Below are 25253 nucleotides of genomic sequence, written 5' to 3' on the forward strand. Positions count from 1 at the left end.
TACATTCTATATATAGTAGTGTGCTGGAGGGAAGTCATCATTCCCAACACACCAAGATGGAGGGTGTAACTATGGATGGATATAAAGATGGAGGGCTAACACACCACAAAAATAAAAAGGAAAATGTCTAAAACCAGACAGTCCAGGTGTACATTACTGCAACAAAAGGCACAGGCCCTGATGTAGATGGATGCATTCTACATATAGTAGTGTGCTGGAGGGAAGTCATCATTCCCAACACACCAAGATGGAGGGTGTAACTATGGATGGATATAAAGATGGAGGGCTAACACACCACAAAAATAAAAAGGAAAATGTCTAAAACCAGACAGTCCAGGTGTACATTACTGCAACAAAAGGCACAGGCCCTGATGTAGATGGATGCATTCTACATATAGTAGTGTGCTGGGGGGAAGTCATCATTCCCAACACACCAAGATGGAGGGTGTAACTATGGATGGATATAAAGATGGAGGGCTAACACACCACAAAAATAAAAAGGAAAATGTCTAAAACCAGACAGTCCAGGTGTACATTACTGCAACAAAAGGCACAGGCCCTGATGTAGATGGATGCATTCTACATATAGTAGTGTGCTGGAGGGAAGTCATCATTCCCAACACACCAAGATGGAGGCTATAACGATGGATGGATGGATATAAAGATGGGAGGGCTAACCCCCACAAAAAAAAAAAAAGAAAAATGTGTAAAACCAGACAGTCCAGTTGTACATTACTGCTACACTAGGCACACGCACTGGTGTAGATGGCTATATTCTGTATATTGTAGTGTGCTGGAGGTAAATCATCACTCTCCACACACCAAGATGGAGGGTATAATAGCTACCCAAGAGAAAAAAAAAGGAACAAGTGGAAAGCCAGACAGGCCAGGTGTACATTACTGCTACAATAGGCACAGGCCCCATACATTCTGTATATAGTAGTGTTATGGAGGTTTACAAAACAGTAATACTTATAATAAACATATTTACAAAGTTGTACATATGGTCTTCTGCTAAATCATCACTTGCCACACACCAAGATGGAGGACTAGGAGGCTGGCACCCAGGGGTTAAGCTGAGTGTGCAGAGTGAGTGCCCTCCATCCACTCCCCCCTCGGTGAGTGCAGTATATGTTGGTGCTGCTGTGCTGGCTCTTAAGCCGTGTAGAATTTCGTAATGGAATGTGAACTGCTCATCCGGATCTGGGCTCCTTCTATCTCCTAACCAGTAAGGAGCAGGGGAGGACAGATCTGCTGAGACAGGAGAAATGCTCTCCTCCTCCTTTTATAACTCATCAAGGATGCCTTACGGAGGACACCAAACTGGGGCTGAGCCTACTGTGACGACTCAGGGAGCTCATCAGTATATCCAGACAGATGGACATCGCAGTGTATAACACTAGATCCACCTAGACACATGGACATCGCAGTGTATAACACTAGATCCACCCAGACAGACGGACATCGCAGTGTATAACACTAGATCCACCCTAGACAGATGGACATCGCAGTGTATAACACTAGATCCACCCTAGACAGATGGACATCGCAGTATATAGCACTAGATCCACCCAGACAGATGGACATCGCAGTATATAGCACTAGATCCACCCAGATAGATGGACATCGCAGTGTATAGCACTATATCCACCCAGACAGATGGACATCGCAGTGTATAACACTAGATCCACCCTAGACAGATGGACATCGCAGTGTATAACACTAGATCCACCCTAGACAGATGGACATCGCAGTGTATAACACTAGATCCACCCTAGACAGATGGACATCGCAGTATATAGCACTAGATCCACCCAGACAGATGGACATCGCAGTATATAGCACTAGATCCACCCAGATAGATGGACATCGCAGTGTATAGCACTATATCCACCCAGACAGATGGACATCGCAGTGTGTAACACTAGATCCACCCAGACAGATGGACATAGCATACAGTGTGACACCATCTCAGGGACGGTTACTGGCAGCACACGAGGAGGAAGAGGAAACACACGAAACTTTTACACTTCTTAGCAGTGTAGTAAGAATGTCTGCCCTGCTGTAGTCAGGAGTCCATCCCCATCATCTCCTGGGGAGAGCCAGGCACCAAGGAAGGGGGGGTAATACCCTGCTTCTTAGCAACCATTAAAGTCGCAGTCTCCCCGGCCTCTACTTACAGCAAGATGCAGCAGCCTCACTACAAAATACTTTACAAACTTTCACAAACTTTTCCGCACATCTCCTCCGAGTGTGTGCCCGGATCCTTCACCGCAGAGGATGAGTGTGGCAGCGGAGGAGCATCTGAATGATGGCTGCTGGGAGGAGGAGGAGTATGGAGGTGAGAAAGTTAGCAGAGACGTCTTCTATATGGCAGCACGAACATCCCCCATCTGTACTTTGATGCCAGGCTCCTTCCTGTACTCTCATGATGACGATCGCTGCTGCTACGTGTGATTCCTCCCCTGATCCTCACTCCATGCCCAGCTCACGGAACAGATGCTGCCATTTCAGAGACTCATAGCCATTACGTACCCCCCTCCATGGCTGGAAAGTTTGTCAGCAAGCTGCCCCCTCCTCTATCAGAGAACAAGATACATGGAGGATGCGGCAGAGACAGGGCAGGGAGGGGAAGAGGCAGACTTCCCCATCTACCGAGTCCACAGCGGCTCCTCCAAGATGCACAACTTCTCCGAAACTTCTCAGCACTCACCTTACTAGGGATGTCTTCATCTCACGATGGATGCCATGAGGATCACTCAAGAGATACCAAATAAGAAGGGACAAATGAGAAGTGAAGTTTGTGTCCTGCTGAGAAAGTTTGTAGTGAAGCCCGGGGCTGGGGCAGCACATCCAGGACCTGCTGCTAGAGGAAAGAAACTGCTCCAGGAGGAGAGGATCTGGCCGGATTCCTGAGCTCAGCCACTTTAATATGGATGAGCATCAGGTCCTGCAGGCAAAATGCTGCTCTTGGTGCTGCTGCTGTTGCTGCTCAAAGCTGGTTGGTAGAAAGACTTTAACAAGGAAGGGGAAGGAGAGTCAGAAGGGCGGAGAGAGAGGAGAGAGGAGGAGATGGGGGAGGGGAGGGAAAAGAGCAACATCATCTCCTCTAACATTGGCCACAACTTCTAAAAAGTTTCCTTTTAACTTTGCCCTTGTTCATTAGATCCCGGTCACACCTTCTAGGGGGCCATTAATAGGATGCCCATCATCTCCATGACTGCAGCTACCTGTGGCCTGTGGGATGATGCCTGCAAAGCATGAACAGGGGCATCCATTCCAAGCAGAAAGGGAAGCTGTCCCTGGCATGACAGGAGTATGTGGGCAGCTGTCAGTGAGCTCTGCTGCTTCTTTCACTTGTAACTTCTGTGTAAAATGTCAGCACTACAAAGGTCATATTGTAATGACACTACACGGCAGAGGACAGGAGTGTGCCCAGCAATGCCACAGTGCCTGTCACTCAGCTGCCAGCATTTGGAGGTGCCTGGGCAGGTGAGGGGCGGGAGGGAGAGCCTGCAGAGCTGTGGATGTGCAAAGTTCACAGCTCTCATGTTATCTCTCCTTCCTCCACAGCAGCCAGTGGCTAATGGAGCAGCAGCTGACCTCTATGAAGGATGGTGGAGGGAGGAACCTGGGGAGGCAGGTAGAGCAGGTTAGCTCCTTTTTCTCCCTCCTCTCCCCCACAGGAGTCCTCACCCCTCCCTCCCTGATAAAGAAGCCATCACGTGTTTCATCTCCTGGGGACATGTTACTGAGCCTGCTGCTCTCCCAGCTAACTGCCTGTTGCTACAAAGTAGCATCCTATCCCTGCTCCTGCACCGAGATGCCTGGGCCTGAAGTGCAAGTATTTCTACAGCTCCTTCCAAGAGATGGAGTACACCTGCCTCACTGACGGGCAGAAATTGCTGCCAGGTGGCTCATTACAGGAGTTATACTTGGTACAGAAGTTTACACTGCATGGCTGTAAAGCATCCAGCAGCCAAATGGGAAGGGGTTAATGAAATGAATGCAAATAATGGAGGGAGGCTGCTGGCAGGCCTGGGGAGGAGGAAGCCTAGGTCTACCTGACCCGAGATAGTACACCAGCTACGACTATGTGCACACACTGCGGATAGCCGACTGGTCACTGCATTTAGATGTGACACTCATTATAAAACGCACAAGGCTCCTTCACAATGGAACTTTTTTTCTGGCTTTTTAAAAAAATAAAAAATGGCACGTCTTTTTTTCATGCTTTTTTCTGCCATTTCTGTATCCACATGCATCCCCACATATATTCCACACCATGTGGGGAAAAATTGCAACATGCACTGCTGTGCTCTGTTTTAACCCCTTCTTGACAAATTATGTACTAATACATCAAGATGGTTACTACCCTCTCAGAAAACTGAGCTTGTGTTCAGGCAGTGGCTGTCTAAGGGCTCGTGCGCACGTTGCGTAATTTCACTGCGTTTAAACATGCAGCATATCACTTCTTTCGTGCGCTTTGGATGCTGCTCCCACTCTGTCTATGGGAGAGACAGCATCCCGAGCGCATGAAATCGGCATTTTCATCCATTATGCAGTGTTTCTGCAGCGATTTGATTCGCACATGAGCTGTGAAATCACAGCAGAATTTTCTGCAGTGACACGACGCAACGTACGCACGAGCCCTAAGGCCGGAGTCACACTTACGTATGAGTCGCATGAGTGCAATGTGAGAAAATCTCGCATTGCACTCGGACCAATGTTAATCAATGAGGCAGCTCTGATCGGACTGAGGAAAAAAAAATCGCAGCATGCGCCGATTTTAAGAGTATCTCGCGCAAGACTCTCCAATGCAAGTGTATGGGTGCGGGAAAAAAAACGGATGTCACACGGACGGCACACGGACTATCCTAGTGACATCCGTTTTTCTAAATACAATTCTATCATGTAGCAGAGAACACTGTAAATGCTCCTGCATATGACTGTAAATGAGTAATAGTTGCTGAGGAAAAAAACGGATTGCACACTGACAGCACACTGACAGCACACGGGGGATAAGTGAGAAAAAAATCGTCCTACTCTCCGGCATGAGAATCGGACCGATTTTTCATACGCAAGTGTAACTCCGGCCTAAGGCCACATGTATACCTTGAGTATTTGAGGGGTTTTTTTACCTCAGTATTTATAAAGCCACATGCACCCGTTGGCTATTTGGTGAGGGTTTTTTTTATGTCAGTATCCACGTGCACGTTGAGTATTTGAGTTTTTTTTTACCTCAGTATCTGTAAGGCCATGTGCATACGTTGAGTAATTGGTTAGTTTTTACCTCAGTATTTGTAAGATAAAACCAGGAATGGAACAATCAGAGGAAAAGTGTAATAGAAACACGGGCACCACTTCTGTATTTTTCACCTACTGCTGTTTTTCGGCGGCAAATACTGAGGTAAAAAACTCACAAAATATTCAATGTGTGCCTGTGGCCTTAGGCCATGTCCACATTTTCAGTATATGGCCAGCATTTTACATCAGTACTTGTTAAAGCTTGTATGTATGAGTGTATAAACTGGACTTGTGCAGATTTTTTTTTTATTATTTTTTCTTTATATATATAATATATATATATATATATATATATATATATATATTGGATTGCACCATGGTATTCAATGAGGCACGGCAGATGACACACATATATATACTGTATATAATTTATTATTTTTTTACAGACAGAATCTGGCTGAAAAAAAACCTGCAGCATGCCATCATTTTACTCTAAAATCAGATGAGACTCGCCCATTCATGTTTATCGGTGCAAGGAAAAATTTGGATGCTACAGTATGGTGGCATCTGATTTTTACAAATACATTACAGTTCTGTAGCATAGGAAACTGTACACGGTCCTGTAAATGATTTAAGAGCTGCAAAATAAAAAATTGGATTACATACGGACAGCGCACAGGTGACAAGTGAGAAATAAATCGTCGCACTTTCATGAATGAAAATCGGACCAATTTTTTTATAGCGTCGTGTGAACCTAGCCTAAAGGCCCCGTTACACTTGACGACATCACTAACGAGATGTCGCTAGGGGTCACGGAATTCGTGACCCACATCCGGCCTCGTTAGCGACGTCGTTTCATGTGACACTTACGAGTGACCGCTAACGATCCCAAATACTCACCTAATCGTTGATTGTTGACACGTCGTTCATTTTCAAAATATCGTTGCTCGTTTGGGACGCAGGTTGTTCGTTGTTCCTGAGGCAGCACACATCGCTACGTGTGACACCCCGGGAACGACGAACAACAGTGTTCCTGCATCCTCCGGCAACAAAGTGGGAGTGACGTTCATGCGGCCCTCCGCTTCTATTGGTGGCCTGCTGTGTGGCGTCGCTGTGACACCGCATAAACCGCCCCCTTAGAAAAGAGGTTGTTCGCTGGCCACAGCGACGTCGTTAGGAAGGAAAGTTTGTGTGATGCGTTACCTGCAATATTGTTTGCCACGGGCAGCAATTTGTCCGTGATGCACAAACGACGGGGGCAGGTGCGATCGCTAGCGATGTTGCAGCGTGTAAAGCGGCCTTAAGCCAAAATATGGTGTGAAACCATCAGAGGAAAAGTAGAACATACGCGTCTCTGCAGCAAAGAATTGACATGCTTGCGGTTTGTAAAACTGCACCGCAGGTCAGTTTACGCTGCGGACAGTACACGCACAGTGGGCACAGAATTTCTAGAAATCTCAACTGTGCTTGTAATGTACAACGCAGCGTTTTGGACGCAGCTAAAACAGTGTCCAAAATGCTCTGAAGCCTGATCATGGGCACGCAGCTTAATAGAAACATGGGCACCACTTCTGTATTTGTTACCCACTCCTGGTTTTGGCTACAAATACTGAGGTAAAAAAGTCGCTAAATACTCAACGTGTGCACGTGGCCTTACAAATACTGAATCTATGAACATGGTATAATGCTTTGTGCTCACAATGAGTTTTTGACCCTGAATATTTTCACCGTATCAAAAATACAGTTCTAGCAAGGTGGATGGGATTTATAAACCTCTATTATCCACTCTGTGGTTTGTTTGTTTTTAACTCACCATAGACTGAGCACTGGTGGGTTTCAAATCTGCAATGTGTCAATTTCTCTTGCGGGTACACTTAGGCTACATGCACACACTGCAGTTTTTCTGCACACAAACTGCAACCAAGACTGCACTTTGTCACAGAGAGTCTGGAAATGTCAAAATAAAGGCTTGTGATGATGGTGCTTTTTGATGCTTTTTTGGTGCTTTGTTTGTCGCGTTTTTGTCAATTCTGATTTTATGTGCCTGTCAGTATGAAAAGTGTGACAAAACTGCACCAAAAAGCAAGAAGAATGAACATGCTGCATTTTTTGGGCAGAAGTTTGTGACAAATAAACTGCAGACAAAAAATGCAACATGCGCACAGCAAATCTGATTTCTCATACACTTTGCTAGGAAGTGAAAAATCAGAACTTGCTGACAACAAAACTGCACCAAAAAAAGCGACAAAAAAGCAACAAAAACTGCAGCGTGTGCATGTAGCCTTAGTTTTCTGTGCAGATTTATCTGTAGATTTACATTAGATGCAGAAAAAGCACAAGTACCCTGATTTACATAAAGCTACATTCCCAGGATGAGCAGTTGGTGAGTCTTTGATGCTGCAGAATTTTTGCACCATTGTTTTGCATCTATTATTTCAATTTGGTTACTTGAGTTTTTTAATAGTTTTTTGTAATCTTTTTTTTAACCATGGATTTTTATCTTGTTTTTTGGTATGTCATGCAATCTTTTTGGTATATCATGCTTTAAATAAAGCTGCTTTTTTTTTGATACTTCCTGGTATTTGGCTTTGACAACACTAGATTGATATACTTAGGTTCAGATTGCATGCGTTTTGATGAGTTTCCGCTCTAAAAATGCACATGAATTTTTTTCACCTGTGTAGATTCTACATCAAATGCAAGTCTATGATAAAAATCTGCACAGAAAACTCAGCATTCTCGCAAGAGAAATTGACAAGTTGTGGTTTTGAAATATGCACCAGAAATCAGTTTACAATGAGTAAAAAAGACGCACAGTGGGCAGGAGATTTCTATAAATCCCGTCCACTCTGCTGGAACTGTAAAATGCTGCGTTTCTTAGGCTGCTTTCACACATCCGGCTTGAGCTGTGCAGCTCAATCCGGCTGTGCAAGCTATGCAACGGATGCGGTGAAAACACCACATCCTTTGCATAAGTTTTTCCCATGCGGCCCGTCCTGTTTTTGCCGCTTGCGGCATGCTACTGAGGTTTTTGCCGCATCCGGCCGCCATAGGCATGCATTGAAAAATGCGCCGCATCGGCCGGATGCGGCGCGATGCGGGTTTTTTTGCCGCACGAAAAAACGTGCCAGGCAACGTTCCATCCGGCCACCGCATCGGCTAAATCTGCCGCATGCGGCAAAAACCGGATGGAACGCAAGGCCATGCGGCACAATGCGGCACTAATTAAAGTCTATGCAGGAAAAACGCAACCGGCAGCAAAAAAAAATGGTTGCGATTTTCCTGCAAAGTGCCGGATTGTGCCGCATTGCAGAAACCGGAGGTGTGAAAGCAGCCTTACTCGTCAAAAATTCAGTGTCAAAAACTGAATAAAGAAATTTTGTAACCTCAAAAATATACTAAAAACACATCATGGGAAATGTCTTGGGATATGTGCATACAGTGTCTTATAGATGTCGTCAGGGGTGGGATTCAGCCGGTTCTGTCCGGTTCTGGAGAACCGGTTGTTAAAATAGCAGCCGGTTCCCCGAACCGGCAAGAAACAGCTCCGGCGATCCGGTTCCTCCCTGTATTCATTTGTGTTAGTGTCTCTTTAAGACTCTAACACAAATGAATCCCCACACCTCCGCGCCGCACGTCCGGGTTCAGTGAAGCCTGTCTGCTTCCTGACCCGGCGTGCAGCGACGTGCTGATGCTGCAGAGGTCACGACAGTGTGGGGAGGTAGCTCCTTCTCCTGCCGTCTGTCAGCGTCCCTGTGCAGAAAGCCGTGGAGGAAGGAAGACACAGGAGAGGTCGCCGGTGCTTGGAGCAGGTAAGCGCTCAGTGAGCCGAAGATGCAGGGAGAGGAGCCGCATAACATGGCAGCTATATGGGGAGAGGGGCCATATAAGATGGGAGCTATATGTGGCTATATGGGGGGAGGAGGCCATATAAGATGGGAGCTATATGTTCCTATATGGGGAGAGGAGGCCATATAAGATGGGAGCTATATGTGGCTATATGGGGAGAGGCCACATAAGATGGCAGCTATATAGGGAGAGGAGCCGCATAACATGGGAGCTATATCGGAAAAAAAGCACATGGGATGAGATCTGCAGGGGGAAAAAGGCCATAATGGGATGGAATCTGCAGGGGAAAGGGGCCATAATGGGATGGAATCTGCAGGGGAAAGGGGCCATAATGGGATGGGATCTGCAGGGGGAAAGGGGCCACAATGGGATGGGATCTGCAGGTGGAAAGGGGTCATAATGGGATGGGATTTGCAGGGGGAAAGAGGCCATAAAGCTATGGGATCTGCAGGGGGAAAGAGGCCATAATGGGATGGGATCTGCTGGGGAAAGAGGCCATACTGGGATGGGATCTGCAGGGGCAAAGGTGCCATTATGGGATGGGATCTGCAGGGGCAAAGGTGCCATTATGGGATGGGATCTGCAGGTGGAAAGGGGCCATAATGGGATGGGATCTGCAAGGGGAAAGAGGCCATAATGGGATGGGATCTGCAGAGGAAAGAGGCCACATGGGATGGGATCTGCAGGGGGGAGAGACCACATGGGATGGGATCTGTTGGGGGAAAGGAGCCACATGGGATGATATCTGTAGGGGGAAGGTCGTCCGTTCAATTTTAGCAGGGCTCCTTTAGTAATAATTTTTAAAAACTGTAGAAAAACCATTTAATACAATATGACTGACAGAGACTGGAACAACTGGTGCTGTACAGGAGTATGAAGGTATAGGAGGTTAAGAAGGGGAAAGAGATTATACTTTAAATTGTATTTTTTGGTTGAGGCAAGTGCGCGTAAATGGGTGTGTCTAACAAAATGGGTGTGGTTACAGAATGGGTGTGGTTTTCAATTGGGCGGGGTTTACAGAGAACCTGTTGTTAAAAATTTGAATCCCACCCCTGGATGTCTGCATACTCATATAGTCTTTTAAGCAAAAGATGCTTCAGGAAAACGCCGGCAGTATTTTTCATGAATTAGTTTCTAAGCGGGCTTTACACGCTACGATATATCTAACGAGATGACGTCGGGGTCACGTCGTAAGTGACACACATCCGGCATCGTTAGTGATATCGTAGCGTGTGACAGCTATGAACGAGCAGAAATACTCACCTTCTCGTTCATCGCTGACACGTCGCTCATTTTCTAAAAATCGCACGTCCTGTTGTTCATCGTACCCGGGGCAGCACACATCGCTCCGTGTGACACCCCGGGAACGATGAACACAGCTTACCTGCGGCCGCCGCCAATGCGGAAGTAAGGAGGTGGGCGGGATGTTTACGTCCCTCTCATCTCCGCCCCTCCGCTTCTATTGGCCGGCCGCTGTGTGATGTCGCTGTGATGCCGAACGTCCCTCCCCCTTCAGGAAGTGGATGTTCGCCGCCCACAGCGAGGTAATTTGGAAGGTAAGTATGTGTGACGGTGGGTTACAGGATTGTGCGACACGGGCAACAAATTGCCCGTGCTGCACAAACGATGGGGGCGGGTGCGATCGCAAATGCGATCGCACAATCAATTGTAACGTGTAAAGCGGGCTTTAGGTTTCCTCTTGGTTATTTTCTCACCAACTTTGTCGCCGGTGACTTTTCTTCTTAATTGATTATATAAATTTCCAAATGGAGGCCACCAAAGGAATGATCAGGTCACTTCTTTTAGAAGCTTCACGACTTTCAAAACCTGAAACCGTAAAAGAAAGGCTGAAAAAGACAGCACATACACACAGCAAGTCGTTTTGATGTTGCTGTCCATATATTTATATTTTTTGCTGTTTTCAGGCAGAATCTGCCTGAAAAAGATGTTGTGCATACGATGTCTTTTACATGCAAGTGGAGGCATTCACTTTTCCAAGAGGAAGGATGCTTCAGGACACATAACGTTTTTTTATTTTTTTGTCATGAATTTTTTTGCTTTTTTTTTTTTTATATCTGTTTAGTCATTTTTTTAATGCTTTTTATTTGATATGCTTTTTTAATTTACAGTCACCTTTGTACTGGCTTTTTTCTGATTGTTGGTTTGTTTAATTTTCTCCATACAACAATAAATAAATCTCTAGTAGTTTCAGAAGTGAAATCTCTTAGAAAACGCTGAAAAAGATGCCTGTGCGTCTTCCAAGTGCCTTTTGGACCTACCCATTGACTGGTATTACGTAGATGTACATTTGAGTGGAAGACACCTGATGAATGTTCAGTTCATTTCTATTAGCCCCTTGGCGTCTTTCAAAACCTGAAGCTGTTGAAAAAAATGTTTAAAAGATTAAACAAAAGAGCAGTTGTTTTTATATTAAAATTTTGTTGTTGTTTTGTTTCTTTTAGCATTTTCTGAGTGCTTTTTCAGGTGGGTTTTGGAGTAGACCTGACTGAAAAAGACATTGGGCCCGATTCAATAAAGCTTTCACACCAAAATTCTGATGTACAAGCTTTGAAAAGTGGTAAAATTAACTCTTAGTTTAGCCTAAATTGTGTGACTTAGGCCTCCTTCACACGTCTGTGCAAAACACTAAGGGGTACTTTGCACACTACGACATCGCAGGTGCGATGTCGGTGGGGTCATATCGAAAGTGCCGCACTTCCTGCGTCGCTCTCGACATCGTAGTGTGTAAATCCTAGATGATACGATTAACGAGCACAAAAGCATTGTAATCGTATTGGTGTAGCGTCGGCGAATTCCATAATTACACTGACGCGACGGTCCGATGTTGTTCCTCGCTCCAGCGGCAGCACACATCGCTGTGTGTGAAGTCGCAGGAGCGAGGAACATCTACCTGCTTCACCGCGTCTCCCGTCGGTTATGCGGAAGGAAGAAGGTGGGCGGGATGTTTACATCACGCTCATCTCCGCCCCTCTGCTCCTATTGGCCACCTGCGGTTCGCCGGCCAGGTGCGACGTCGCACGGCAGGTGAGTGTATGTGAAGCTGGCGTAGCGATAATATTCGCTACGGCAGCTATCACAATGATATCGCAGCTGTGACGGGGGCGAGGACTATCGCGCTTGGCATCGCAGCATCGGCTTGCGATGTCATAGTGTGCAAAGTACCCCTAACATTTAGCACGGTCCATGGTCACTGTACATATGTGTGTGCATGTATCCGTGTGTGTTTTACGTGTGCTATCCGTGTGACACCCGGATAGCACACAGACAGCTTGAGCTGGTATACTTACCTGTCTCCGCCGCTGCTGTCTGCAGGGCTGCTGTTACTTCTGGTGAATATGCAATGAGCATAATGAATGGGCCTGGAAGTAACAGCAGAGGGAGAGACAGCAGCGCAGGAGACTGATAAGTATAAAAATTCTATGTAAGTATAAAATTTTATGTCTCCAGTGCGTGTCACACGGATCACATCAGTGTGCGGTCCGTATAAGACCTGTGCTGCCAGCAGAAAATGGACATGTTGCCATGTGGAGCACACGGACGTGTGTCAAAGCACATGTGTGTGCACAGACCCATTGATTTTAATGGGTCTACACATGTCCGTGTCTCCAAAACATGTGAAAACTGATGTCACATGTATCGGAGACATGGATGTATAAAGAAGACCTTATGGCATTTTCACGTCAGTTTCTCCCAGTTCTGACAAAATGGGTGAAGCTGGGGCAGGCCCACGGTGCGAAGCCACAGATCGTCTAATTCCTAACTGTGACATTCCCTATGCCAGACTCTGACTACAGTAACTGACTGAAGGGAGATTCGTGGCGTAGCACAAGAAGGTGCATGCAACTTATAAGATGCCTCAGATTCATGAAGAAACATACACATCTTCATGAATCCGTAGCATCTGACATCAGCACGCTCCTCATCAATACCGACATGAACAAAGCCGGTCTTGATGAATTGTGTGCAAATACCCTTACACAGCCATCATCTGACACTAACAGCAGCAATTGGAGCTATGCTCCTCCACTGCTATTAACCACTTAAATGCCGTTGTCAACCGAAGTCTAGGGGATAAGTTGATAAATTGCTTTGTCAGCCACAGACCTGACACAATACTACAGTATTGCAATATATAGTATAAACAATCAGACAATCGCTGGTTCAGGTTCACTTAAGGGACTCCAAAATAAGAAAAAATAATATAAAATATGCATATATGTAAATTTGACAAAAAAACAAACACCCCCTTTCCGTTATTAGGAAAAACCCAAACCTCTAATAAATGCATTAAGAAGCGATCAGAATTGTATCAATAGGATCATCAACTCAACAGACAAAAAACACACTCTCCCACAGCTCCATCAAGCAAAAAATAAAAAACATTACAGGTCTTGGAAAATGACAACAGCAGCAAAATATTTTTATTTTTACAATTTTTTGAATTTGTTTTTACCACCATTTTACAAAAAAAAAAAAAAAAACGAAAAATCACTATGTCAAGAAGGAGGTTATGGACCAGAATAGTGCAGTTGATGGAAAGTAGCTCTGGCACCGATTTGCAATATGAATGTACACACAGAGATAGTATTGCAGTATATACAGTCATGGCCAAAAGTTTTGAGAATTACACCAAAATTATATTTTCACATGATCTGTTGCCCTCTGGTTTTCAATTGTGTTTGCATCACATACAGAAATATAATTGCAATCATATTATGAGTACCAAAAAGTTATATTGACAGTTAGAATGAATTAATGCAGCAAGTCAATATTTGCAGTGTTGACCCTTCTTCTTCAGGACCTCTGCAATTCTCCCTGGCATGCTCTCAATCAACTTCTAGACCAAATCCTGACTGATAGCTGTCCATTCTTGCATAAGCAATGCTTGCATTTTGCCAGAATTTGTTGTTTTTTGTTTGTCCACCCGTCTCTTGATGATTGCCCACAAGTTCTCAATGGGATTAAGATCTGGGGAGTTTCCAGGCCATGGACCCAAAATCTCTATGTTTTGTTCCATGAGCCATTTAGTGATCACCTTTGCTTTATGGCAAAGTGCTCCATCTTGCTGGAAAAGGCATTGTTGGGCGCCAAACTGCTCTTGGACAGTTAGTAGAAGTTGCTCTTGGAGGACATTCTGGTACCATTCTTTATTCATGGTTGTGTTTTTAGGCAAGACTGTAAGTGAGCCGATTCCCTTGGCTGAGAAGCAACCCCACACATGAATCATTTCAGGATGCTTAACAGTTGGCATGAGACAAGACTGGTGGTAGCGCTCACCTCTTCTTCTACTAATAAGCTGTTTTCCAGATGTCCCAAACAATCGAAAAGGGGATTCATCTGAGAAAATGACTTTACCCCAGTCCCCAGCAGTCCACTCCCTGTACCTTTTGCAGAATATCAGTCGGTCCCTGATTTTTTTTCTGGAGAGAAGTGGCTTCTTTGCTGCCCTCCTTGACACCAGGCTTTGCTCAAGCAGTCTCCGCCTCACAGTGCGTGCAGAAGCACTCACACCAGCCTGCTGCCATTGCTGAGCTAGCTCGGCACTGCTGGTAGTCCGATCCCACAGCTGAAACGGTTTTAAGATACGGTCCTGACGTTTGCTGGTCCTTCTTGGGCGCCCAGGAGCCTTTTTGGCAACAATGGAAGCTCTCTCCTTTGAAGTTCTTGATGATGCGATAGATTGTTGACTGAGGTGCAATCTTTGTAGCTGCGATACTCTTCCCTGTTAGGCCATTTTTGTGCAGCGATTTGCCCGTGATGCACAAACGACGGGGGCGGGTACGATCGATCGTGAAATCGCACGATCGGTCGCCCCGTGTAAAGCAGGGTTTAGTCGATAGGGTTTGTCAGGATCTGGTATATCCATAATTTTCGTTATTCTGCTCCTATGATAACACAGAAAAAGGACAGAAGGCGTGTTCACTCCGCTCTGCTGCTGAAGCCTTTCCAAAGGAAGATCCAAGACACACCAGTGGAGTTGTGTTTTTGTTTTGTTTTTTATTGAATAAAAACCACTTATGTCCACTGGTGTGTCCTGGATCTTCCCTTGCAAACTCTTCAGCAGCAGCGTGGAGTGAACACGTCTTCTGTCCTTTTTCTGCACTGTCTTGTGCACTCGTGTATCTGCAGCAGGTGGTGCGTTAAGTGCATGTCTTGTGTGTCGCACAAATTGAATAGGTGAGCGTACCCCTTTCTCGTTTATACTAGATAAGAGCCTATTTTGTGCATTTGCTCCTTAGTGTGCTTTAATTTTCCTATGATGGAGGAGCACAAAGGGCATGATGGACGAAGATGCTAATGTGGTGCCTCTGACCTGGTCAGGCACCACTGAGTACTGCAACCATGCTGGGACAGTACTTCCAGGTAATCCTAATGGCCGGAATGAGGTGTGTACGCACAGACACATAGCAACCAAGTCTCCAACACCATTAGAAGGGACCCTTGGGCAGTCCCTGGAGGGGTCTGGCCTTCAATTCTTGTCAAGAGGTGTAGTGGATGGCCTGGGAGCTAAAATGCAAAGGCTGTCAGGAAAGGAGTGGAGCGAGCCAGTCTGGTAGTGGTGAGCGGTGGTTGCTAGGAGACGCAGACGCGCGCTCACACTAGTCAGACCCTGCACGTGAAGTAGCCGTTAGCGGGGGAGAACGGTTACCAGGCAGTCAGTCAGAAAGTCAGAAAGACAGAGAGAGAGTCAGTCGAGTACAGGGACTGCTGGTGACTAGGCACGCACGGGGAACAGGTCCCTAGAGTAGACGTCCATTTATTCATCTGCTAAACCTGACGGTGAGGGAACTAGAGGCACCTCACCAACGATACAGAGTCCGAGCCTCAGCAGCAATGCAGAGACCCATAAGGAGACAGATCTTGAAGCCATCTCACCTGGTCCACGCTGCTGGCAAATGGGCCAAAAAGGGCGAAAAGGCAGTAGCGACTCCCTGGATAGACCCCACAGTACTTCAAGTCAGGGGTTATCTGAACAAAGAAGTGCTAGGAAGGCGAGTTAATGGTTACCCTCAGATCGGCCTGAAGGAGCTCCTGGTTTTCACCTGGTTTGTCTCAGCATCGCCCGGGTTACCTCACAATACCATCAACAGTGAGTAAAAATCAGTTGAAAGACTTTTGGACTGAGCCTGAGTTTTTCTGGGACCTGTTGTTCTACACACTCGAGCCTCTGGGGCCAGCCTCACTCATGGGAGGACACACCATCCGACTGCAGACTCCATTAGCCCCTGACGCTCATTAAAACTGCAGTGGCGGTCACCCATTTCCCTGACCGCAAATCGTGAGTGGCGTCACGACACATATCATACAAAACAGACATACCTGTTGCCATATATACTAAAGAAGACCCAGTGGCGTCCCTGAAGGTGGAATGATGTCCCTGGGGCGACTGCTAGGCTTCACACTAAGATAATGCATTATGGTGGGCAGTCAGTCGTAATATTTTCAGCCAAATCAACTCTTTCAGTAGCTGTCTCATTTGTATCTCCATGTGAACTAGTGAAGTCCATGCTGTATTGTTGACACTATTAGGCTATGTGCGTACTTTGCGTCGAGGTAGTTGCAGTTCTAACTGCATCCTCTAGCAGAAATGTTTTTTGACAAAGTTGGTTTTGACCACAAAAACGCGATAAATACGCATGCATTTTTACCGCGTTTTAGCCGCGTTTTTAGCGCGATTTACATGCTTTTTCATTGCTTAATGTCAGATGCGTTTTCAATACAAAGACACTACTAAATAAAGTTTAACCATTCAAACACTATGAAAAAAATGGAAAAAATTCTAACAAATATCAAGATTATTATCAATCAAATTTTTTTTTTTTTTAAATAAAATGATAAGTTTGTGTTAATAATTATGCATAAAATTACATTTGTTTATGGAATTTCTTAAAAATAATTGTCGGACTATGTGTTTGTGTAAAGGGACATATCATGCCATTAATATTTTGCCAAAAATGCATGCAATTAATTGGTCCAAAACGCATGTTTTCAGCATCAAAAAAGCATGTAAAACGCTAGGATTTTGATGTAGAATGCGTTTTGCAACTTCTCATTGACTTCAATGTTAGCAAAACGCTGCCCAAATGGCAAAAACAATTGACATGCTGCTTCTTTAAACGGTGAGTTTTTGCCCAAAAATATGCAAATTAAACGCTGCGTTTTTAACAGCAAAGTGCGCACAAGAAAACCCCATTTCCCATATACTTTGCTTGAAAATCAAAACGCATGCCTTATGGCATTAAAACGCTGCAGTTCAAAACGCTGCGGAAACGCAGGTAAAAACACAAAGTGCGCACATAGTCTTAGGGCTCGTGTGCACGTTGCGTTTTTCCTTGCGTTTCCGCAGCGTTTTGAGCAGCAGCGTCTCATTGTCAAAATACATGAGTTTTGGAACCTTTTCATGCCAAATCTATGGGATTTTGACAAAATTTGTGCGCACGATGCTTTTTTAAACGCAGCGCTTTGATTGTCAAAAATTTGACAAAATCTCTGCGTTTAAAAATGCAGCATGTCCGTTTTGGCAGCGTTTAGGTATCATTGAAGTCTGTGAGATTTTTGAAAACGCATCCAAAAACAAAAATAATGCGTTTTACATGCTTTTTTGTTGCAATTCACATGCTTTTTTTTTTTTTACAACAACAAAGCATGTGTTTTGTGCTGGAAGTGAGGTCAAGACATTTCCTGTTGACCTCACATCCAGCCCTAAATAAAATCAGACTCATAATATATTTACTAATAATTTTAATTAATAAATATTATTTAATATAATTTTTCAGAATATTCAACTACCATGCGTAGAAGCAGGAAATGACATTGTTTTGTTTTGTTCTCATGGTGTTTGTTTGAAGAAGCTTTATTTTCCATTGACAAAGTTTTGTAAACGCATCAAAATGTAAGCATGGAAAATGCGCTTAACACGCACGGAAAATGCGCTCAAAACGCATGCGTATTTATTGCGTTTTTTTTTTTTACAAAACTAAAAATATCAAAAACAGAAACTGCCAGAGGATGCATTTATTTCTGCAATGGACAGGACGCAACATGCGCACGAGCCCTTAGGCCCTGTGCTCTCGGTGTAGTTTTGGTGCGGTTTATTGTGCAGTTTGTTGCCCAAAGCTCCATGTCTATCCTTATCCCAGCAAAATCTATGAGAAATCAGAAATGCCGTGCGCACGTTGCTTCTTTTTTCCTTGCGGTCTTTGGTGCGGAAAAACATAAGCAGCATGCCAATTGTTGGACTGTTTTCTTCCTGCGTTTTTTAGCCCTTCCAACCAGTGAATTCACTACAAAAATGCACAAAAAACGCATGCGTTTTTTTTTTTTTGGTGCAGAACATTTTTGCAGTGTGCTCACATAATCTTATAAGGGATAAAGCTGGAAGATGTTCAGGGTTTTGTTCTAAGTAGTAATAATTTTAAAATTAAAGGGAACTTGTCAAGTGCAATATGCACCCAAAACCATGAGCAGTTCTGGCTGCATATTCCTATTCCCTGCCTAACTGTCCCAGCCTTTACTAGCATACATAAGCAGATCTTTAGAACAAATATTTCTAAAGTTCTTTATGATGTAGTAATGATGCCAGGGACTAGTCACAAGGGCGTTATTTCCCGTGGCTAGTCGGCCCCCTTAGCACGCCCAGAGGGGCGTTCTTACATGCTAACAGGCTAATAATTGGGCTGCATCAGAAGCATGGTCGCACTCACCTCTGTGCTGCCACCGCGGCCGACGCTTGTTTTCAGATCAGTGTGCTTCATTAGAAGTCCTTGCACTACCGGTGATGTGCACTATGAAGCCAGGTGTACACGTCCTGGCTTCAAGTTGGTTAGTGCACATGACTAAAAGTCCGGGGACTTCTAATCCATGCGCACTGAGCCGAAAACCAGTAGTGGCAGCAGAGACATGAGAGCGACCATGTGTCTGACTCTGCCCATTCATTAGCATGTTATGGGGGCCAACTAGCCAAGGGAGATAATGCCCTTACGACTAGTCGCTAGCCTCATTAGCATATCATAAAGGATCTTTAGAAATACTTTTTCTAAAAATCTCTGTATCTATGCTACTAGATGCTGGGACAATTAGGCAGAATTAGAAATATGCATCCAGAACTGCTCGTGGCTCTGGGAGCAAATTACACCTGACAATTTCCCTTTAATGAAAACTCCATTTTAGGCTATGTTCACATCACATTTTAGTATATATTCAGGGTCTCCATCAGGGCTTACATTTAAAACGGGATTCAGACGTTTGCCCTGACAGGGCCACTTACAATAATGATACAGATAGAGTCACTCTGTGCCTTGTTGTGCATTATTTTCCACCATATATACAGTTGTGCTAAAAAGTTTACATACCCCAGCAGATTTTTAATTTTAACAATTTTCATTAAATTATAATGACAATCAAAAACATCCAAATGACCCTGATCAAAAGTTCATATACCCTGGTGGTTTTGGACTGATAACATGCACAGAAGTTGACAAATGGGTTTGAATGGCTAATAAAGGTAACATCCTCACCTGTGATCTGTTTGAACCTGTGACTCTGGCATCTTTCATCCAGCTACTGACATTTCTGGATTATGAGTCATGGGGAAAGCAAAAGAACTGTCAACAGATCTATGGGAAAAGATAGTTGAACTGTATAAAACAGGAAGGGGATACAAAAAGATAATCAAGGAATTGATAATGCCAGTCAGCAGTGTTCAAATTGTGATTAACCAATGGAAAATCAGGGGCTCTGTAATAACCAAACCACGATCAGGTAGATAAACAAAAATTTCGGCCAAAACTGCTAGGAAAATTGTTCGGGGTGCAAAGAAGAACCCACAGATAATATCAGCTGAAATACAGGACTCACTGAAAAGTAGCAGTGTGGCTGTTTCAAGATGCACAATTAGGAGGCACTTGAAGAAAAATGGGCTGCATAGTCGAGTCGCCAGAAGAAAGCCAGTACTTCACAAATGCCACAAAGTATCTCACCTACAATAAGCCAAACAGCACAGAGACAAGCCTTCAAACTTCTGGAACAAGGTATTTTGGAGTGATGCGACCAAAATCGAACTTTTTGGCCACAATCATAAACATTACATTTGGAGAGTTGTCAGCAAGGCCTGTGATGAACAGAACACTATTCCTGCTGTAAAGCACGGAGGTGAATCGCTGTTGATGTGGGGATGTGTGAGCTACAAAACCACAGGAAACTTGGTCAAAGTTGAAGGAAAGATGAATGCAGCACGTTATTAGTGAATACTGGGGGCAAATTTGCACTCATCAGACTGGGACGTACTTGGACGTTCCAACATGACAATGATCCAAAACACAAGGCCAAGTTGCCTTGTTATTGGCTACAGCAGAAAAAAGTGAAGGTTCTGGAGTTGCCATCTCAGTCTCCTGACCTCATTAGCCACTCTGGGGAGAACTCAAACGTGCAGTTCATGCAAGAAATCCTAGGAATTTCCAGGAACTGGAGGCTTTTTGCCAAGAAGAATGGGCAGCTTTACCATCTGAGAAAATAAAGAGCCTCATCCACAACTACCACAAAAGACTTCAAGCTGTCATTGATGTTAGAGGGGGCAATACACAGTATTAAGTACTGGGGTATGTAAACTTTTGATCAGGGTCATTTGGATGTTTTTGCTTGTCATTATGATTTCAAAAGAGAAAACACAGTAATTTGACAATAAATGGCTTCACCCAACCACTAACCATGAGTGGAAAAAAAGTTTTTGTGTTATTCATATTCTCTGAAAAAAGACCAAGAAAGCAAAAAATCTCCTGTGGTATATAAACTTTTGAGCACAACTGTATGTAGTTGAGGTGGGCAGCAAGATGCAGTTGACTACATCTTGCTGTTCACCTTCTGTAGGTGTATACAGGTGAAAATGTTGCACAACAGAGTGTGCAGTGACTCCATCCTCCTGATTATTGTCAATGACCCCATCATCGCATATGCACAAATCTCGATTTGTGGAGGTTCGAATGTAAGCTTTGACGGAGCCACTGAATGTATACTAAAATGTGATGTGAACATGGCCTAAGCCCATACTTTTATGTCCTGCTTATTGTACAAGAACTGACACTGTGCCAACATGTGTAAACCTGGGGCATATTTATTTCAACTGTGTAATTTTTAGATAGTGTAAACTTAGACTAGACAGAGGCTCTTGCTGTTGGATAAATTTGGTACTTTGCTAGACTCTCTAGACTTAAGCTCCCAATTCATCATGTGAGCACATATAAAACAGACTTAAAAAAAGTTGCAAATTAATAGAATTATGCGCAAATGAAAAATATAGGGGGCTATTTGGGGGCTCATACTGTATAATAGCAGGGCTATTTGGGTGCTCATACTGTGTATATATAGGAGGCTCATTTTATATGAGGGACAGTGGGGGTCATACTGTATGGTAAAGGATCATAATAATAATCATTTATATAGCGCTGTTAATTCCACAGCACTGTTCATACAATCGCAACACTGTCCCCATTGGGGTTCACAATCTAGGTTCCCTATCTGTATGTCTTTGAAGTACCCGGAGGAAACCCACGCAAACACTGGGAGAACATGCAAACTCCTTGCAGATGGTGTCCTTGGTGGGATTTGAACCCAGGACCCCAGCGCTGCAAGACTGCAGTGCTAACTACTGAGCCACTGTGCCGCTAGCTAGCACAGCGGTGGATATCGCTGCTTCAAAGATTCTATACAGATGGTGCCAACTCACTAGCGCTTTACAAATACACAGCGGTGGATACCGCTTTCAATAGAGACTTATCTTGCAGCACATATCTAGTGCTTTATAAATACATAGCGGTGGATACCGCTTTCAATAGAGCCTTATCTCACAAGCGCATACCTAATAGCGCTTTGCACATGTTCCCTACTCAAGGAATTTCTATGGTTTGAAGGTATAAAGGTCCAGTCACACTAAGCAACTTACCAGCGATCCCAACAACGATAGGGATCGCTGGTAAGTTGCTAGGAGGTTGCTGGTGAGATGTCACACTGCGACACTCCAGCGATCCCACCAGCAACCTGACCTGACAGGGATCGCTGGAGCGTCGCTACACGAGTTGCTGGTGAGCTCACCAGCAACCAGTGACCAGCCCCCAGCGCCGCGTGGAAGATGCTGCGCTTGGTAACTAAGGTAAATATCGGGTAACCAACCCGATATTTACCTTGGTTACCAGTGCACGGAGCTACACGTGCAGAGAACAGGGAGCAGCGCACACTGAGCGCTGGCTCCCTGCTCTCCTAGTTACAGCACACATCGGGTTAATTACCCGATGTGTGCTGCAGCTACATGTGCACAGAGCAGGGAGCAGCGCACACCGCTTAGCGCTGGCTCCTTGCTCTCCTACTTACAGCACACATCGGGTTAATTACCCGATGTGTACTGCAGCTAAATGTGCACAGAGCAGGGAGCAGCGCACACTGCTTAGTGCTCGCTCCCTGCTCTCCTAGCTACAGCACACATCGGGTTAATTAACCCGATGTGTCCTGCAGCTACATGTGCACAGAGCAGGAGCCGGCACTGACAGTGAGAGCGGCGGAGGCTGGTAACAAAGGTAAATATCGGGTAACCAAGGACAGGGCTTCTTGGTTACCCGATGTTTACTGTGGTTACCAGCCTCCGCAAAAGCCGGCTCCTGCTGCCTGCACATTTAGTTGTTGCTGTCTCGCTGTCACACACAGCGATCTGTGCTTCACAGCAGGACAGCAACAACTAAAAAATGGCCCAGGACATTCAGCAACAACCAACGACCTCACAGCAGGGGCCAGGTTGTTGCTGGATGTCACACACAGCAACATCGCTAGCAACGTCACAAAAGTTGTTCGTTAGCAGCGATGTTGCTAGCGATGTTGCTTAGTGTGACGGGGCCTTAACTCATTTGTTGGTCATTGACAAAGGCCATGTTCTGGGCCGAAACATCTGATGCACTAAGACTGAATGTTTAATAAATTTTCCAGGTTTTTCACTTTAATCTGGGGGTGCCTCTTTTCTATTATTATCCATAGAATAGGTCATCAATGTCTGATTGGGTAGGGTCCGACACCCAGCAACCACACCTACCGATCAGCTGTTCTTGGTGCTGGTGAACTCGGCCTGAAATGCTCAGTTGTGGAGCTTCCCCGTCAAGTCATAGCGGCCGTGGTCAGGTACTGAACATCCGCCTCCCATTCAACTCAATAGAAGGCAGATGTGTGGTGCCCAGCTACAGTCACTATCAGAAAGCTAGCCAGCTCTGGAACAGAGCATTTCCAGCCACCTGCTGCCGCCGCCGGCACCTAGTACCGATGATTAGCAGGATGCTGGGTGTTGGACGCCAGCTGATAAGACATTGATGACCTATGCTAAGGATAGTCTCTATTTTGGTAATATGGCATTCCAGGTCTTAAAGTTGGTGCTCGGATAGGGTCCAACCCTGTTAGGGATATAAATTGTAAATTGAGCACTCAAAATTGATTAAAATTTTATTTACAGGCGTAGTATCTGTGACAATCAATGATGTTTTGCCTAATGGACCTGATTGAAAATGCGCATTTTCAAACAGGACCATTTGGCGATTTCACTGCACCAGCACTCTTTTCAGGGATTCTCAGGGCACAGGCTTCTTGTGTGTATAAATCTGAAGAAGGTCAACTTGATGGAAACGTCATTGATTGACACACAAATACTACACCTGTAAATTAAATTGTAATTCAATTCACGAATTTTGAGTGCCAGATTTACAATCTATCCTTAAGGCCGTTTTACACGCAATGACATCGCTAACGAGATGTCGTTGGGGTCACGGAATTCTTGATGCACATCCGGCCTCATTAGCGACGTTGTTGTGTGTGAAACGCACGAACAACCGTTAACGATCAAAATTACTTACCTATTCATTGATCGTTGACGCGTCGTTCCTTTCCCGATTATCGTTGCTGTTGCAGGACGCAGGTTGTTCGTCGTTCCTACGGCAGCACACATCGCTACGTGTGACACCGCAGGATCGAGGAACATCACCTTACCTGCGGCCACCCACAATGAGGAAGGAAGGAAGGAGGTGGGCGGGATGTTCAGCCCGCCCATCTCCGCCCCTCCATTTCATTTAGTCCGCCGCTTAGTGACGCCGCTGTGACGCCGAACGAACCGCCCCCCTTAGAAGGGAGGCGGTTCGCCGGCCACAGCGACGTCGCTAGGCAGGTAAGTATGTGTGACGGGGACTAACGATATTGTGCGCCACGGGCAGCAATTTGCCCGTGACGCACAAACGTCGGGGGCGGGTGCGATCGGCAGCGATATCGCTAGTGATGTTGCTGTGTGTAAAGTGGCCTTAAGGATAGGCCATGAATGTTAAAGTAGTGAACAACCCCTTTAATGTTTCCAAACCAAAATCAGGAGATGATACAAACAAGTATAAATCTTTCCACCATAGGTCCCCTGTGTTATGACCCAGTGAGGTCTTAGGATTCTGACGGAATCTGCAATATGTGAATAAGGCCTAATACATCAGAATCTATGAAGTGAGAACTTGCTAATCAGGCTGCTGACAGACAGAAGCTGAAACAGGAAGTAAGCAGATATTCCTGAAAAGGAAGCAGGAGCAATACATCTGGCATCTTTGTTTAGTTTGGCCTCGTTGTCAAAAGTAAATGAACTAATCCATCTATAGATGTTTTACATTTCTATTGGTCATGGCACATTAGTCCCAACATGCACATTTTAGCACTAGTTTGAATTTGTTCTGTCAGTATTCATCCACAGGACCTTAAAACAGTCAGTCTGCTAAATATGAGGGACCTGTACAAACAAGGAACTATCCATAAAGTCAGCAAACTATATGTACACTTTTGTTTTACCTTTTTCATCTCCTAATGACTCTTTGCTCTCCCTGTGTGAGGACGGTTTCACATGTCCTTTATTCATGGTTGAGCATGAACCATGGTATCCAGACTAACAGCCAACCCGAAGTCAATAGCGTCAAAGTGGGATCATATAAGGCTGATGAAACCTGTGGCCGATGTGGACATCGTGCTCCGTACATGCACCGTGAATTTTGGATGTCTGAAACCAGCTTTAAAAATAGCAGGAAGGAGAGGGGAGAATGGTATCCAGACCAACAGTGGAGAGACAGGAAAGTGTCTAAACTCTA

The 25253-nt window shown here is 45.0% G+C and overlaps 1 protein-coding gene across 2 annotated transcripts in view; it reads right to left on the reverse strand.

Moving 5' to 3' along the window:
• RREB1 (ras responsive element binding protein 1) overlaps positions 1-2990 on the reverse strand; it is a 112355-nt gene extending 109365 nt beyond the window's left edge. For both annotated transcript variants that reach the window (XM_075314787.1, XM_075314786.1), the window contains exon 1: positions 2714-2990. The gene's annotated coding sequence lies outside the window, so the exon portion shown is untranslated. The remainder of the gene's footprint in view (positions 1-2713) is intronic.
• Between the last annotated feature and the right edge of the window lie 22263 nt (positions 2991-25253).

The sequence above is a fragment of the Anomaloglossus baeobatrachus genome, chromosome 6 (assembly GCF_048569485.1).
Source record: "Anomaloglossus baeobatrachus isolate aAnoBae1 chromosome 6, aAnoBae1.hap1, whole genome shotgun sequence".
Lineage (NCBI taxonomy): Eukaryota > Metazoa > Chordata > Amphibia > Anura > Aromobatidae > Anomaloglossus > Anomaloglossus baeobatrachus.